Source organism: Cebus imitator, unplaced genomic scaffold, assembly GCF_001604975.1.
Source record: "Cebus imitator isolate Cc_AM_T3 unplaced genomic scaffold, Cebus_imitator-1.0 Scaffold126, whole genome shotgun sequence".
Lineage (NCBI taxonomy): Eukaryota > Metazoa > Chordata > Mammalia > Primates > Cebidae > Cebus > Cebus imitator.
The window spans coordinates 1,921,640-1,936,962 of record NW_016107441.1 but is presented as its reverse complement, the minus strand read 5'-3'; the positions used below and the strand labels follow the sequence as shown (position 1 = coordinate 1,936,962).

Below are 15,323 nucleotides of genomic sequence, written 5' to 3'. Positions count from 1 at the left end.
ACTATTATTTTTATTTTGTCCCATTACTCTCCGAAGGATTCTCACTCCTGCTCTCTTGCTCACTCTCACTCTCTTGCTCACTCTGTCTCTTGCTGTCTTTTTCTGTAATTCCATTTTCTGACTCTTCAAAAATAAGTTGCTGATATGCTGTCTCTTTAACACATCATACACTTAAGTGTGTTATTTCCTGAGATTAAAAAATTTCTCTTATTATATAACCATGGTACAGTGATTGAAATTAAAAAAATTAACATTGATGTAATGTTTTTATTTAATCTGTACTTTGTACTCATATTTTGCCACAGACTCAGTAATGTCATTTGGTACGTATTGGGTTTTCATCTTTCCCTCAGTACAATAGTCAATCTAGACACACCCATTGTATACAGCTATAGGTACCTTTAGATTTCTTTAATTTAGAACAGTTTCTCAGCTCTTCTTTGTCCTTCATTTCTTGACATTTTTGGAGAGTACAATGTACTTATTTTATAGAAGGCTCTCTCACTTTGGGTTTGTTAAATGTTTTCTTATGACTGGATTCATATTTTGCATTTTTGGCAGGAATATCACATAAGTGATATTGTGTCCTTCTTGGACCATTTTTGTTTTTGAAATCTCAAAATATTTATTGTACAAAAGAATAAACATAAGCCCCAGAGGAAACATGACAAACTTTATACGTAAAATGTAATTTTCCCCTAACTTATATAATTGCTTTCTGCTCATGGTTTACAAAATGACTGACGTTTCCCTTCTATCCCTTTGTACCTATGTGTATCTAGCAGAAATATTCTTAGCTCTGGCTATGGGCACACAGAAACTTGCCATTGATGATTATGTTCAAATATGTATTTTCTTTCCTCAGAATAAACTAGGGGACTGGCACAGTCTGGACTGATCACAGGACAGATAGTCAGGAAGCTCTGATCATCTTGAGTTTCACATTTATGAGAAAAAAATGGATGCAGTGGCTCTATAAGAGGAATGTTGTTGAATATGTAGATATGGCACCCATCACTAACATTATAAATGGAAATGGACCTCATACCTACATCCAGGAAAATCCCCACTCTGTGCAACTGGGTCCTCACCCAGAGAAAAGTCAAAGGCATAGTGCTGGCGGCAAAGATCTGTCCTTTTCTGGAACCCACAGTCCAGAAGCCGAGTTCTGAAGAAAGTGCAACGTCCCCCTGACGATTCACAGATTCCTTACAAATGCCGACATCCCATACTTTGCTGGTGCCCACCTCCACCTCCCAGTAATGGCGGCCGGAAGTGAAGTGAGAGGTCCCCAGGACACACAGTGTGTAGTTGAACCTCTCAGCTTTCTCTTTCCTATTCTATCTGAAATCCCCACATCAGACACTCCTCAGGTCTTCAAAAATGAGAAGATGGTTGTTGGCTGTGTCCACATCCAAGGTCATATCCATTTGAAACTTCTTCATCCTTGGGTTCATCCTTAGAATAGATTTTACCTTGAGTTCTAATTCCTTGATGATGGAAATCAGTGCCCTCAGCTTGAACTTGGGCTTGAAGTCATTCTTCTGAGAGTCCACAGTACATAAGGGGCACAGTACACCTTCCCCATGGAGCTCCATCTGCAGTGAATGGATGGATTGGAGGCAGCAGGCATATCCACATTTCAGTTGCACGGGTCCTTCAAGATCATTTAGACAGACAGGATATCTAATTACTTATTTGAAGTGTTCAGCCATGGCAAATGTCTTTCCTTCCTGAGTTTCCTTTCCTGGCCTCCAGCTGCTTCTGCCGACAGCTCAGATAACTTCTTTTCACTTTTATTTTAGGCTCAGGGGTACACGTGCAGGTTAGTTATGTAGGTAAATTTTGTGTTGGAGGATTTTGGTATACAGATTATTTCTTCATCCATGTAATTAGCAGAGTACCGAATAGGTAGTTTTTTATCCTTATGCCCCTTCTATTCTCCATCCCTCAAGCAGGCCCACAGCATCTGTTGCTCCCTTCTTTGTATTCATATATACTCAATATTTAGTTTCCACTTATGTGAACGTGTGGTATTTGGCTTTTGTTTTCTGTTTGGTTTTACTGATATAACAGACACCAGCTCTATCCATGTTGCTGCAAAGCACATGAACTCATTCTTTTTATGGCTGCATAGTATTCAATGGTGTATATGTACCATATTTTCTTTATCCAGCCTATCACTGATGGGCATTTAGGTTGATTCCATGTCTTTACTATTGTGAATATTGCTGCAATGAACATATACATCCATGTGTATTTATAATAGAATGATTTATAGTCCTTTGGATATATACTCAATAATAGCATTGCTGGTTCAAATGGCAATTCTGTTTTAAGTTCTTTGAGAAATTGGCAAACTGCTCTTCACAGTGGCTGAACTAATTAACAGTGCCATCAGCAGTGCATCAGCATTCCTTTTTCTCTACAACCTCATCAGCAACTGTTACTATTTGACTTTTTATTAATTAGCTATTTTGACTGGTATGAGATGGTATCTCATTATAGTTTGGATTTGTATTTCTCTCATGATTAGTGATGTGGAGAATTTTTTCATATACTTGTTACCTGCATATATGCTTTTTTTTAAAAAAAGCATCTGTTCATATCTTTCACCTACTTTTAATTTTTTTTTTTGCTTGTAATTTTTTTACTTATCCTTATAGATTCTGGATATTAGACCTTTGCATGTTTGTAGTTTGCAAATATTTTCTTTCATTTTGTAGGTTGTTTACTCTGTTGACAGTTTCCTTTGCTTTCCAGTTCTTTAATTAGATCTCATTTGTCAATTTTTGTTTCTGTTGCAGTTGCTATTGGCATTCTTCATCATGAAATCTTTGCCAGTTCCTATGTCCAGAATGGCATTTCCTAGGTTATCTTTCCAGGGTTTTGTTTGTTTGTTTTGTTTGTTTTGAGACCAAGTCTCGCTCTGTCGCCAGGCTGGAGTGTAGTGGCGCAATCACAGCTCACTGCAACCTCTTCTTCCAGGATTCAAGCGATTCTCCTGCCTCAGGATAGCTGGCACTACAGGGGCATGCCACCAGACCCAGCTAACTTTTGTATTTTTAGTAGAGACAGGGTTTCACCATGTTGGCCAGGATGGTCTCAATCTCTTGATGTTGTGATCCATCCACCTCAGCCTCACAAAATGCTGGGATTATAGGCATGACTCACCACTCCGACCCCAGGGTTTTTATAGTTGTAGGTTTTACATTGAGTCTTTAATCCATCTTGAGTTGATTTTCATATGTGGTATAAGGAAAGGGTTCAATTTAATCTTTTGCATATGGCTAGTCAAGCATCTCAACACCATTTATTAAATAGGGTGTCCTTTTCCCAATGCTTGTCTTTGTTGGTTTTGTCAGAGACCAGATGATTATAGTTGTGCAGCATTATTTCTAGTCTCTGTTCTGTTGGCCTATGTGTCTTTTTCGGTACCAGTATTATGCTGTTTTGATTACTATAGCCTTGTAGTATAGTTTGAAATTGAGTAATGTGATGCCTCCAGCTTTGTTCTTTGTACTTAAGATTACGTTGGCTATTCAGGCTGTGTTTCCATATTAATTTTTTTTTTTTTTTTTTTTTTTTTTTTTNTTCCTGGCTTTTTTTTTTTTTTTTGGAGACAGAATCTTTCTCTGTTACCCAGGCTGGAATGCAGTGGCACGGTCTCAACTCACTGCAATCTCCATCTCCCAGTTTCAAACAATTCTCCTCCCTCAGCCCATTAGTAGCTGGGATTACAAGTGTGTACCATCACACCTGGCTAATGTTTGTATTTTAGTAGAGATGAGGTTTCTCCATGTTGGCCAGGCTGATCTTGGACTCCTGACCTCAAGTGATCTGCCTGGCTCGGCCTCCCAAAGTGCTGGGATTACAGGCATAAGCCACCATGCTTGGCCGTCATATGAATTTAAAAATTGTTTTTTTCTAACCCTCTGAAGAATGTCATTGGTAGTATGATAAGAATAGCATTGAAGCTGTAAATTGCTTTGGGCAGTGTGGCCATTTCAACAATAATAATATTCTTCTTCATGAGCATGGAATGTTTTTCCATTTGTTTGTGTCATCTCTGATTTCTCTGAGCAATGATTTTTAATTCTCATTGTAAAGATCTTTTACTTCTCTGGTTAGCTGTATACCTAGATATTCTTTTTGTGGGTATTGTGAATGAGATTGAATTCTTGATTTGAGTCTCAGTTGGATGTTTTTGGTCTACAGCAATAATATTGATTTTTGTACTTTAATTTTGTATCCTGTAACTTTGCTGAAGTTTTTATCAGATCAAGAAACTTTTGGGCAGAGACTGTGGGATTACTAGGTATAGAATCACATCATCTGCAAACAGGGTAGTTTGACTTCCTCTCTTTCTATTTGGATGCTTTCTTATGTCTTTCTCTTGCCTGATTGCTCTGGTTAGGACTTCTACTACTATGTTGAATAGGAAAGGTGAGAGAGGGCATCCTTGTCTTTTTCCAGTTTTCAAAGGGAATGTTTCCATTTTTGCCCATTTAATATGATATTGACTGTGGATTTTTTACAGATGGGTCTTAATATTTTGAAGTATATTCTCTAATGCCCCATTTGTTGAGGGTTTTTGACATGGGGACATGTCAAAAGACTTTTCTGAATCTATTGGGATGGCCATGTGGTTTTTGTTGTTAGTTCTGTTTATGTGATGAATCACATGCGTTGATTTGTATATGTTGAACCAACCTTGATTCCCAGGGATAAAGTCTACTCGATCATAGCAGAATAGCCTTTTGATATGTTGCTGGATTCAGTTTGCTAGTATTTTGTTGAGACTTTTTGCCTCTGTGTTCGTCAAGGACATCAGCCTGAAGTTTTCTCTTTTTTGTTGTTGAGTCTCTGTCAGGTTTTTGAATCAAGATGATGCTGGCCTCATAGAATGAGTTAGGGAGGAATCCCTCCTTCTCAATTTTTTAGAAAAGTTTTCATAGGAATGGGACTAGCTATTCTTTATCCATCTGGTAGAATTTGGCTGTGAATCCATATGGTTTTGGGTTTTTTCTGTTGGTAGGCTTTTTGTCACTGATTCAATTTCAGAACTCATTATTAGTCTGATTAGGGATTCAATTTCCTCCTGATTCAATCTTGGGAGGTTGTATGTTTCCAGGAATTTACTCATTTCCTCTAGGTTTTCTAGCGTATGTGTATAGTGATGTTCATAGTAGTTTTCCTTTCTTTTTTTTTTTTAATTTCTGTGGGGTCAGTGGTAACACCTTCTTTATTATTTGACTGTTATTATTTGGATTTTGTCTTGTTTATTTCTTTATTAGTCTAGCCATCTATCTAACTCTTTCAAATAACTAATTTCTAGATTTATTAATCTTTTGTATGATTTCTTGTGTCTGTTGCCTTCAGTTCATCTCTGATTTTGGTTATTATTATTATTTTCTTATCTTTTATCTCCTTTGGAGTTGGTTAGTTCTTATTCTCTAGTTCTTCTATTTGCAATGTTAGATTGTTAATTTGAGATATTTCTAACTTTTTGATGTAGTCATTTAGTGCTGTAAACTTCCATCTTAACACTGCTTTAGCTATGTCCCAGAGATTCTGGTATGTTATATCTATTTTCTCATTAGTTTAAAAATATTACTTGATTTCTGCTTAATTTAATTATTTACCCACAAGTCATTCAGGAGCAGATTATTAAATTTTTATGCAAATTTATGATTTTGAGTGATTTTCTTAGCATTGATTTCTATTTTTATGATGCTGTGGTTTGTGCATGTGGTTGGTATGATTTTTTTTTAATTTGCTGGGGATTGTTTTATGAGTAATTGTGTGGTCAATTTTAGAGTATGAGCCATGTGCAGATGAGAAGAATGTATGTTCTGTTGTTTGGGGGTGGACAGTTCTGTAGATGTCTGTTATGTCCATTAGGTCAAGTGTTAAGTTCAGGTCCTGAATGTTTTTGTTAGTTTTCTGCATCGATAACCTGTCTAATATTGTCAGTGGGGTGTTGAAATCTTCCCAGTAGTTCTGTGTGATTATCTAGGTCTCTTTGTAGGCCTCTGAGGAATCTGGGTGCTCCTGTGTTGTGTGTGTATATATTTAGGCTAGTTAGGCCTTTTTGTTTAATTGAGCCCTTTACCATTATTTAATGCCCTACTTTGTCCATTTTGATCTTTGTTGGTTTAAAATCTGTTTTGTTAGAATAGCAGCCTCTGCTTTTTTCTGTTTTCTGTTTGCTTGGTAGATTTTTTTCTATCCTTTTGCTTTGAACCTATGAGTGTCATTGCATATGAGATGGGTCTCTCAAAGACAGAATACCATTGAGTCTTGCTTTTTTATCCAACTTGCCACTCTGTGCCTTTTAATTGTGGCATTTAGTCCATGTACATTCAAGGTTAGTATTGGTATATACAGATTTTATCCTGTCATCACCTTGTTAGCTGGTTATTATGTAGATTTGTGTAGTTGTATCACTGGTCTGTGTATTTAAGCATTTTGTAGCAGCCAGTAACATTCTTTCCATATTTAGCACCCCCTTACAGATTTCTTGCAACGCAGGTCTGGAGGTAATAAATTTCCTTAGAATTTGTCTGTCTAAAAAGGATTGGCAGGATATTGAATTCTTGGCTGGAAATTCTTTAAGAATGTTGAACATAGGCCCTCAGTCTCTTCTGGCTTGTAGGGTTTCTGCTAAAAGGACTGTTGTTAGCCTGATGTAGTTCCTTTTGCAGATTACCTGCCCCTTCTCTCTAGCTGCCTTTAACACTTTTTTATTTCATTTTAACCTTGGGGTATCTGATGACTATGTGATTTGGGGATGGTTTTCTTGTGCTGTAATTCTCAATTTTCTGAATTTGAAGGTTAGCCTTTCTAGCAAGGTTAAGTACAATTTCATGGGTGATATCCTGAAATATGTTTTCCAACCTGCTTGTTGCTTTCTCTTTCTCTCGTTAAGAGCTGACAATGAGTTGTAGATTTGTCTCTTTTCATGATTCCATATTTCTTAGAGGTTTTGTTCATTCTTCCTTATTATTTTTCTTTATTTTTAACTGAGTTATTTTGGAGAGCCAGACTTCAAGTCCTGAGATTCTTTCCTCAGCTTGGTCAATTCTGCTGTTAATACTTGTAATTACAGTGTGAGATTCTTAAGGTGAATATTTCAGCTCTGTCAGATCAGTTTGGCTGTTTCTTAAAATGGCCACTTTGTCTTTTTATCTCCTGTATCATTTTATTGTATTCCTTAAAATCCTTGGACTGTATTTCAACTTTCTTCTGAATCTCAACGATCTTCATTCCAACTCATATTCTGAATTCTGTTTGTCATTTCAGCTATTTCAGCATGGTAGAAAGCCATTGCTAGTCATCTAGTGTGGTCATTTGAAGGGAAGAAGAAACTGACTTGTTGAATTGCCAGAGTTCTTGTCCTAGTTCTTTCTCATTTTTTGGACTAATATACTTTCAGTCTTTTAAGTTGCTGTCCTTTAGATGGGCTTATTTTTCTCTTATCCCCTTTGATGTTCTTGGGGATTTGATTATGGTATAAGGTGGGCTCATTTGACTGGCTTCTTTTCTAGGAGATTTTACTGGGCCAAAGCTCAGCTTGGGGCTCCTGGGCTTTGTGCTCTAATTCCAGGGGAGCTAGTGATCAGGCCCCCCACTTTGTTCTGTGGCCCCCTGTGGTTATGAAACTGCTATGCTGGAGGAGCCAAGGTATTCCTGGTCCACTGGCCACACCACTTTCATGAGGGGTGGGTGGTATCAGCCAAAATGCTTCTTCAGGCAGTGATGGAAGGATCTGTACTGGCTTGCACATGCCAGCAGCAGTGGGAGGGCAGCAGGGTGCACGCTCATAAGTGTACTAGCCTCCATGTGGACATTTGTAGTGATGGTAGTGGCAGCATGGCACAGGAACGATAACTTTTTATTGGTGATTTTAACTCTGATCGCTTGGCTGAGGTGGTGTCAGCCAGGTCTATTTATTGTAAACTTACTTTTCAACTTTGTAACTAATAAGAAATTTTGGGGGAGATACTTTGAGTCTATGTCATTCTAGTTCAGTTCTTTTTATAAAACTTTTACCCAATAGTTTTACATCTCTGAGTTTTGTCTAAATAAATTATTAGTATGATGGTTGAAATTCTAATCTTTTCTTCTCAATTTATTAATTGCCATTTGATTGTAAAGAAGGGATTAGCTTCCTCCCATACTTACCTATACGTTCATTTATTATCAGTGTGGAATCATGGATTCTTATTTTAGGTAACACGTATAATTTATTTCTGTCATTATTTATTTTGAAGCTCTAATTGGCCAGCAGAGTCCCTCCAAATTATCTATTACCTTTTGACATTTCTCACTTTCTTTTAGCAATTTCTTACTTTCTGGCACTAGATACCCTAGTCTCATCTTATTTTTTACTGCATTAGCCATGGAATTCAGTTATGTCTGATTCTTTTGCGGGCAGGTCCTTTTTCAGGTCGAGAGTTTGGACACTGGGGCACCTTGACTGTCATAAGGCAATATAGAAGGCTTTCAAGTGGCCAAGTGACATATTCATATTTGTATTTGAAAGCTATGATGTTTGCTTCAGAGTGAGGATGGACTGGAGGCAGTACAGCTCTCCAGACTGAGACAGATAAGCCAGTGGCTCTCAAAATTTGTTTCACATTAAAATCACCTAGAGACCACTAAAAATTCTTCATGCCCAGCCAGCGTCCCAGACCTATTAAATCTAAATCTCCAAGGATGTGAGAAAGGCATCAGTATTGAACAAAGAGATGAACAAAAAGCTGTTCACGTAATTCCCGTACGCATCCATGGTAGAGAGTCAGTATGTTAGAAAGTGCATTTAATATTCAAGAATAAGAAAATGTAGATGTTTAGAGCAATAGCTGTGCTTTAGTGCAAAAGACATTGGCCTTGATGACGTCTTTTGGTTCAGGACTTGTTTCTACTGTGTGATTAATCATTTGACTTTTTGAGTTACAGATTGATTCATAAAAAAGGATATTTTTATTTGTTTTGCATTTTTTACAATATTCTTATAAGGAACAAATAGAATAGTAAGCAAAAGACTTTAAATGTAAGACTGTATTATTATTTCATGGATTCTATAAGTTAAATAGAGGAATAGAATACCTTTCTCTTTCTTAGCTAGATCCTTAGTTTTGCTGCTAAATTCATTCATTCATTCTTTCAACAAATATTAATTAGGGATACTTGCCAGACATTGAGAATACGTGGATAGGGAGGGGCAGAGAAAATTCTAGAATTCAAGTTGTTTACAATCTAATGGACTGAGATAGACATTAATTTAATGGAAATAAATGTAAATGTACAATCTGAAAAGTCCTAAAAGAAAAGAGGTATATATTGCTACAAGCAAATATAAAGTAATAGAATTTAATCAGCAATAATTAGGAATTATTTGGGGTGTGGGGGGGCCGGTGAGCATTAAGAACTGAAAGAATATTAGAATTAACAATGCAAGTAGGTCTATGCACCCATAAACGTGACTTAACAATACACTTTTTTTTTTGGTACAGTCTTGATTTATACCGTCTGGTATATTATTTAACTTGATTTTTCGCTTTTTTCCCCAGCTTTGGTGGGTTATAATAGAGGTGCAATAAGCTATACATATTCAAATTGTGTGATAAGATTTAACATGTATACATCTGTGAAATTATTGCCACCATCAAGATAGTGAATATATCCATCATCTGAGAAGTCTTCTTGTGCATAGTTTCAACTTGGCTCTTTCTCACCTACCACTCACTGTCACCTGTCAGGGGCAACCATTCATCTGCTTTTTGTCACCATATATTTGTTTGAATTTTCAAAAAAAATTATATAGATAGAATCACAGGGTATACAGTCTTTGGGGAAGGGTGTCTGACGTTTTTTATTTAGTATAACTATTTGAGAATTCCTTGACATTATTACAGATATCAATACTTCTTTACTTTTTAGTGCTGAGAAGTTACCTTTCTATTGTTTTGATAGTCTCCAATATATTCATCCTTTTTAGGTGAGCATATAAGTTGTTTCCAGTTTGTGTTACAACCAAAAACATTGTTATGAATATTCATGTACAAATCTTTATATAAACTTTTAAAATTTCCCTTGGATAGCTATGCAGGAGTGGAACAATTTTATTGCATGGCAGTGGATGTTTAAGAAAATGACAAACTGCTTTCAAAAGTTGTTGTACCATTTTGCAATCCAACCCACAATGTACGAGATGAGACTTTCCATTCTTCTCTATCTTTGCCAACTCTTGGTATCATCAAGTTTTTTTTTTTTCTTTTTCTTTTTTTGTTAATTATACTTTAAGTTATGGGGTACATGTACAGATCGTGCAGGTTTGCTACATAGGTATACATCTGGCATGGTGGTTTGCTGCATCCATTCCCTCATCATCTACATTAGGCATTTCTCCTAATGTTATCCCTTCCCAACCCCCCCACCCCCGGCTATTCCTCCCTTAACACCCCCCAGCCCCCAACAGTCCCTGGTGTGTGATGTTCCCCTCGCTGTGTCTGTGTGTCTCATTGTTCAACACCCACTTATGAGTGAGAACATGCAGTGTTTGGTTTTCTGCTCTTTAAAATTTATTCATTTTATTAAGTATGTAATGGTATCTCATTGTGGCATTAATTTGCATTTTTTCTAATGACAAATGATGTCAGACATTTTTATGTGCTTATAATTTCTGTATCTTTGGTCAAGTGTCTGTTCACATTTTGACCATTTTTTAATTTTCTAAGTGTTTTTAAAATTAAATTTATATTTGAGTCTTTTGCCAGATAGGTCTTACAAATATTTTCTTCCAGTCTGTAGATTATAATTTTCTTAATGGTGTCTTTTAAAAGTGCTTGTATAATTTTCTTAATAGTAACTTTTGAAAAGCAAAAGCTTTAAGTTTTAGTGATGTTTAATTTATTAATTTGTTTTGCTTTGTAGTTTGTCCTATGCATGTCTTCAAAACAATAATTATTTCAAATTCATGAAATTTTTCAAAACAAGATCACAAAGATTTTCTTTTTTTTTTCTTTCTAAAAGCTTTTTAATTTTAGCAATTACTTTGAGGTCTCTGGTAAATGCTGAGTTAGTTTTTGTATATGATGGAGGTGTGGGTTGAAGTTTTATTATTGTTTTTTTGCATATGGCCATGTTGTCAAATTTTCATTACACCATTTATTGAAAATCCTGTCCTTTCCCTATTGAATTCTTTTGATGCTTTTGTTAAAAAAAACTTAATTGAAAATATTTGTGTAGTTCTATTTCTGTACTTAACCCTCAGTAGTTATTTTATAAAAACTGCGTCCACCACACTGAATTAAAACTTGCAGCTGTAGAAGGTGCACTTATAGAACACTCTGAGCGGCCAGGCATGGAGGCTCATGCTTATAATCTAGCACTATAGGAGGCTGAGGCAGGTGGATTACTTAAAGTCAGAAGTTCAAGACTAGCCTGGCCAACATGGTAAAACCCTGTCTCTACTAAAAATACAAAAATGAGCCAGATGTGGTGGTGGGTGCCTGTAATCCCAGCTACTTGGGAGGCTGAGGGCCAAGAGGATTGCTTGAACCTCAGGAGGCAGATTGCAGTGGCCAAGATCACACCACTGCAATCTAGCCTGGGCAACAGAGTGAGACTCTGTCTCAAGGAAAAACAACAACAACAATAACACTCTGCGGAACATGATTTTTCATTTAAGTAACTGGGTTCTTTTAAATTGTATGTGCATCAGAATGTCCTGGCGGTCTTGGTGATACACAGATCACTGAGGTGCAACTCTAGAATTTCTGCTTCAAGTCTGAGTCATGGCAAAAGTATTTACATTCCTAACAATTAGTTAATCAAAAATCAAGTGATTATTTTTTCTTTAATTTAATTTTGCTCATTCTCATTTCTGAGCTCTTCTGTGAATATACAGAGAATGAAACAATAGCTGATATCATGGCACTCACTGGCAGAAATTTGCAGGCAGCTAATGATTTCTGCTTTATGTCATTATCTACATATGCTTCCAATATACATAAAATCAACTCACTCTAATCAAAATTTAGCTTCGTATCCAATCCGTAAAACTTTTTACAATTTGTCAGACATAAAATGTGAGGTTATTGTGTTTGTTAATGTAAATTCAATTTTAAAATGTATTACCAAAAAAATGTTTTGTGATGATGATGAGACTATATGTTTTGGATGGACATGGCATTATATTTTTCTTAAATTAATTATTCTTACTAAATTACAACTGTAGTGTTAAAGTATATTTGATATTTATTTATGAGACATCCATATTTATAATTGCCTTCAAGTAACCTGCAGTTTTCCACCAATCAAAATAGATTCTTCAGTTGTCAAAATTTACAAGCATTTTTTACATGCATAATTAGATTAATTAAACCACAACATTTGTTTGACACAGGTGACATTCAATGTATTTTTCAAAAATTATTTAATGTGACAGTTCTCCTTTTTCCTTTTGCTGCTCAAATTCAGCTAAATTTCATAAATATTTGAGCTTTTACTTAAGTTAGTTCATGTGTCTTACAATGCCATAGATTTTCTTGGTGTAAATTCTCTAAATTTGTATTGTTTTTCTCAAATCTATGTAAAATCTTTATTCAAGTATTCAAATAATTGAACACCAAATGTATCACCTTTTACAGAGTTCTTAGTAAATTGCAATTATTAAAACAAAGCCTACAAACTGAAAATCAAAAATTTCTCTACCAATCAAGGAAGAATCCACACAAATTAAATGATCAGCACTCAAATGTTACGCCAGATTTAAATTTGAAATTCTATAATTGTAATTTGATCTTGACTCATGGGGAAAATCTTTTGATAAAGCTTGTTTTTTTTTTTTTTTTTTTTGAGATGGAGTCTCACTCTTGTCACCAGGCTGGAGTGTAGTAACATGATCTCAACTCACTGAAACCTTTACCTTTGGGGTTCAAGTGATTCTTCTCTTTCAGCCTCCCAAGTAGCTGGAATTACAGGCATGGCCAAAGCTCCTATTTTAATTGGACAAGTTTTTATTCTTTATTTGTATGAAATGAAATTCAGAAGATAGATGATTTTACTTCATTAATGTATGAAAATAAATCAAGCATAAAATATAAAAGATTTTGCTTTAAATATACTCATGGGAGAAGGAAACTCCAAACTGAAGTTGAAAAAGAATGTAAAAATATTTTAGTACAAGAGACTATTTTCAAAATTGATAGCTAACAAATTTATGCCACATCTAGAAAGAGTTTTCTTAATTTAAAAAAATGCTTTACAGCAGAAAGTAAACTGAGGTTGTAAGAAACTCCAAACTTATTAAACATAAAATGCAATTTTTATGAAGCTTACTCATAGGCAATTTAGTGAAAACCATAAAATCATTGAAGAAAACCAGAATATTTCACCCCCAAACATGCCTCTTTTTTTTTTTTTTTTTGGCATATTTCAAGGTGATCATTTGAAGGGAATGCAAGCCCCAGGAAAGCCCTGAAAAGCTGCCTTTTACTGAGGAGATTTGCATCTGTAGAGAAAATGTACATTAGTGAAATAAAGGGCAGATGCAAACGGGCTTTCTCTGAAGTCCCCCTCCCTTATTTGCCTTATCAGATTAATTAGAAAGATTAATTTACAGGAAAAGAAAACTAGAAGTTTGACACATTAAAGCTCTGACAGAGAAACTTGACCACAGGCTGGTCATGTATTCCTTCTGAAGACAGCCCCAACATGGCCTGAGAGATTTTTATCTGTATAGCAAGGCAACCTTTGCTTGCCATAGGCCTTAGTCTGTTAGTATTATTATGGAGAAGTTCCTGAATCTGGTAATTTATAACGAAAAGAGCTTTGTTTAGCTCACCGTTCTTCAGGCTGTACAAAAAGCATGGCGCCAGCATCTGCTTCTGGTGAGGGCCTCCAGCTGCTTCCACTCAAGGTGGAGAGCAAAGGAGAGCCCAGCATGTGCAGAGATCACATGGTGAGAGAGGAAGCTAGGTATGGGGGAGGGGCCAGCCTTTTTTAATCACAAACTCTTGGGGTAATTAATGGAATAAAAACTTGCTTACCCATCTACCCAGGGAAGCCATTCATCTATTAATGAGGGATCCCGCCCCCATGACCCAAATATCTCCCATTAGGCCCCATCTCCAATGACAGGGATCAAATTTCAACTTCAGATTTGGAGGGGATGAACATTTAAACTACGGCACCACTTTCCCCCCGTCACACTTCTGCCTGTGAAACCAGCCCCACCGGAAACCCCAAATGTTCTTTCTGTAGCCCCAGGATGTTATAAAAACTTCAGCCATCTGTCCCCTCCTTTGCATTTTATTTTTGTGAGACTACCACATCCATGTACCTGTTAATAAATTTATAAATTTTTTTCATGTATAATGGTCTATTGTAAATCTATTTCAATAGCCTTAGGCTCACCTTCAAATAAGGAGGAGGATTATTCTTCTTCTCCTCTTTCTTCTATATAATATTAATATCTTATATTAATGTATTTATATTATATGTATAATATATTATATTAATATATAATATCCTATATTACATTATTAAAATGTATATATACATTCTTCAGTAAAGATACCCATGACACATTTTTAAAGAAAAATATAGTTAAGAAACTGATTAAACCTTAGGCATCATATTTTGTTTTTAGTGTTTAAACTATTAATACAAAGTTTAAAAATTTTTGTTTTAGTGTATTTGGTGCACATATGTTGCTTTTCTACTTTAAGACATACTTTTATTTTTTAAAATAGTTTTGAAATAGGGCTACAAATATAGCAAATCCACTTTATTATTACCATCCCTTCTCTCAAAATTGTTATGGTTTTTAATCATAATCTATGTTAGCATCCATTGTGAGAGGAATGCCATTCTGGCTGAGTGAGCATGTGAAAAGGCTGAGAGACAGAAAGGAGCATGGGACTTTTGTGATTGGAAAGAAGGCTGGTGAGGATTGTGTTTGCTACAAGGTTTCTGGTAAACTATGCTGTCTTGAATTTCTTTTTCTTGAAGAAATTGAATAGTTCATTGCCTTATAGGCAGGATTGGTTTTATTTATTAGGTAGAGGCTACAAAGACCTGCCAGTTACATAAGATCCAGCCACTCCTTGAAACAATATGTTGCCATTTAATAATTAAATTAGCATTCCTCTGGATATGCTTCAGCTTTGAAGTGGTTTTCACTGAACCTTATTGCATTGTTCTCCCTCCTGCTTTATTTCAATTATCATATGCTAATTATATCGGACCAAGTAGAACAAAAATTAAGTTCTTTTTTAAGGTGACTTCTCTGAGGGCAAATCATGGGCATT

The 15,323-nt window shown here is 35.7% G+C and overlaps 1 pseudogene; it reads right to left on the bottom strand.

Moving 5' to 3' along the window:
* Window positions 1-803: 803 nt before the first annotated feature.
* On the bottom strand, window positions 804-1,715 carry LOC108312543 (annotated as a pseudogene).
* Window positions 1,716-15,323: the final 13,608 nt, after the last annotated feature.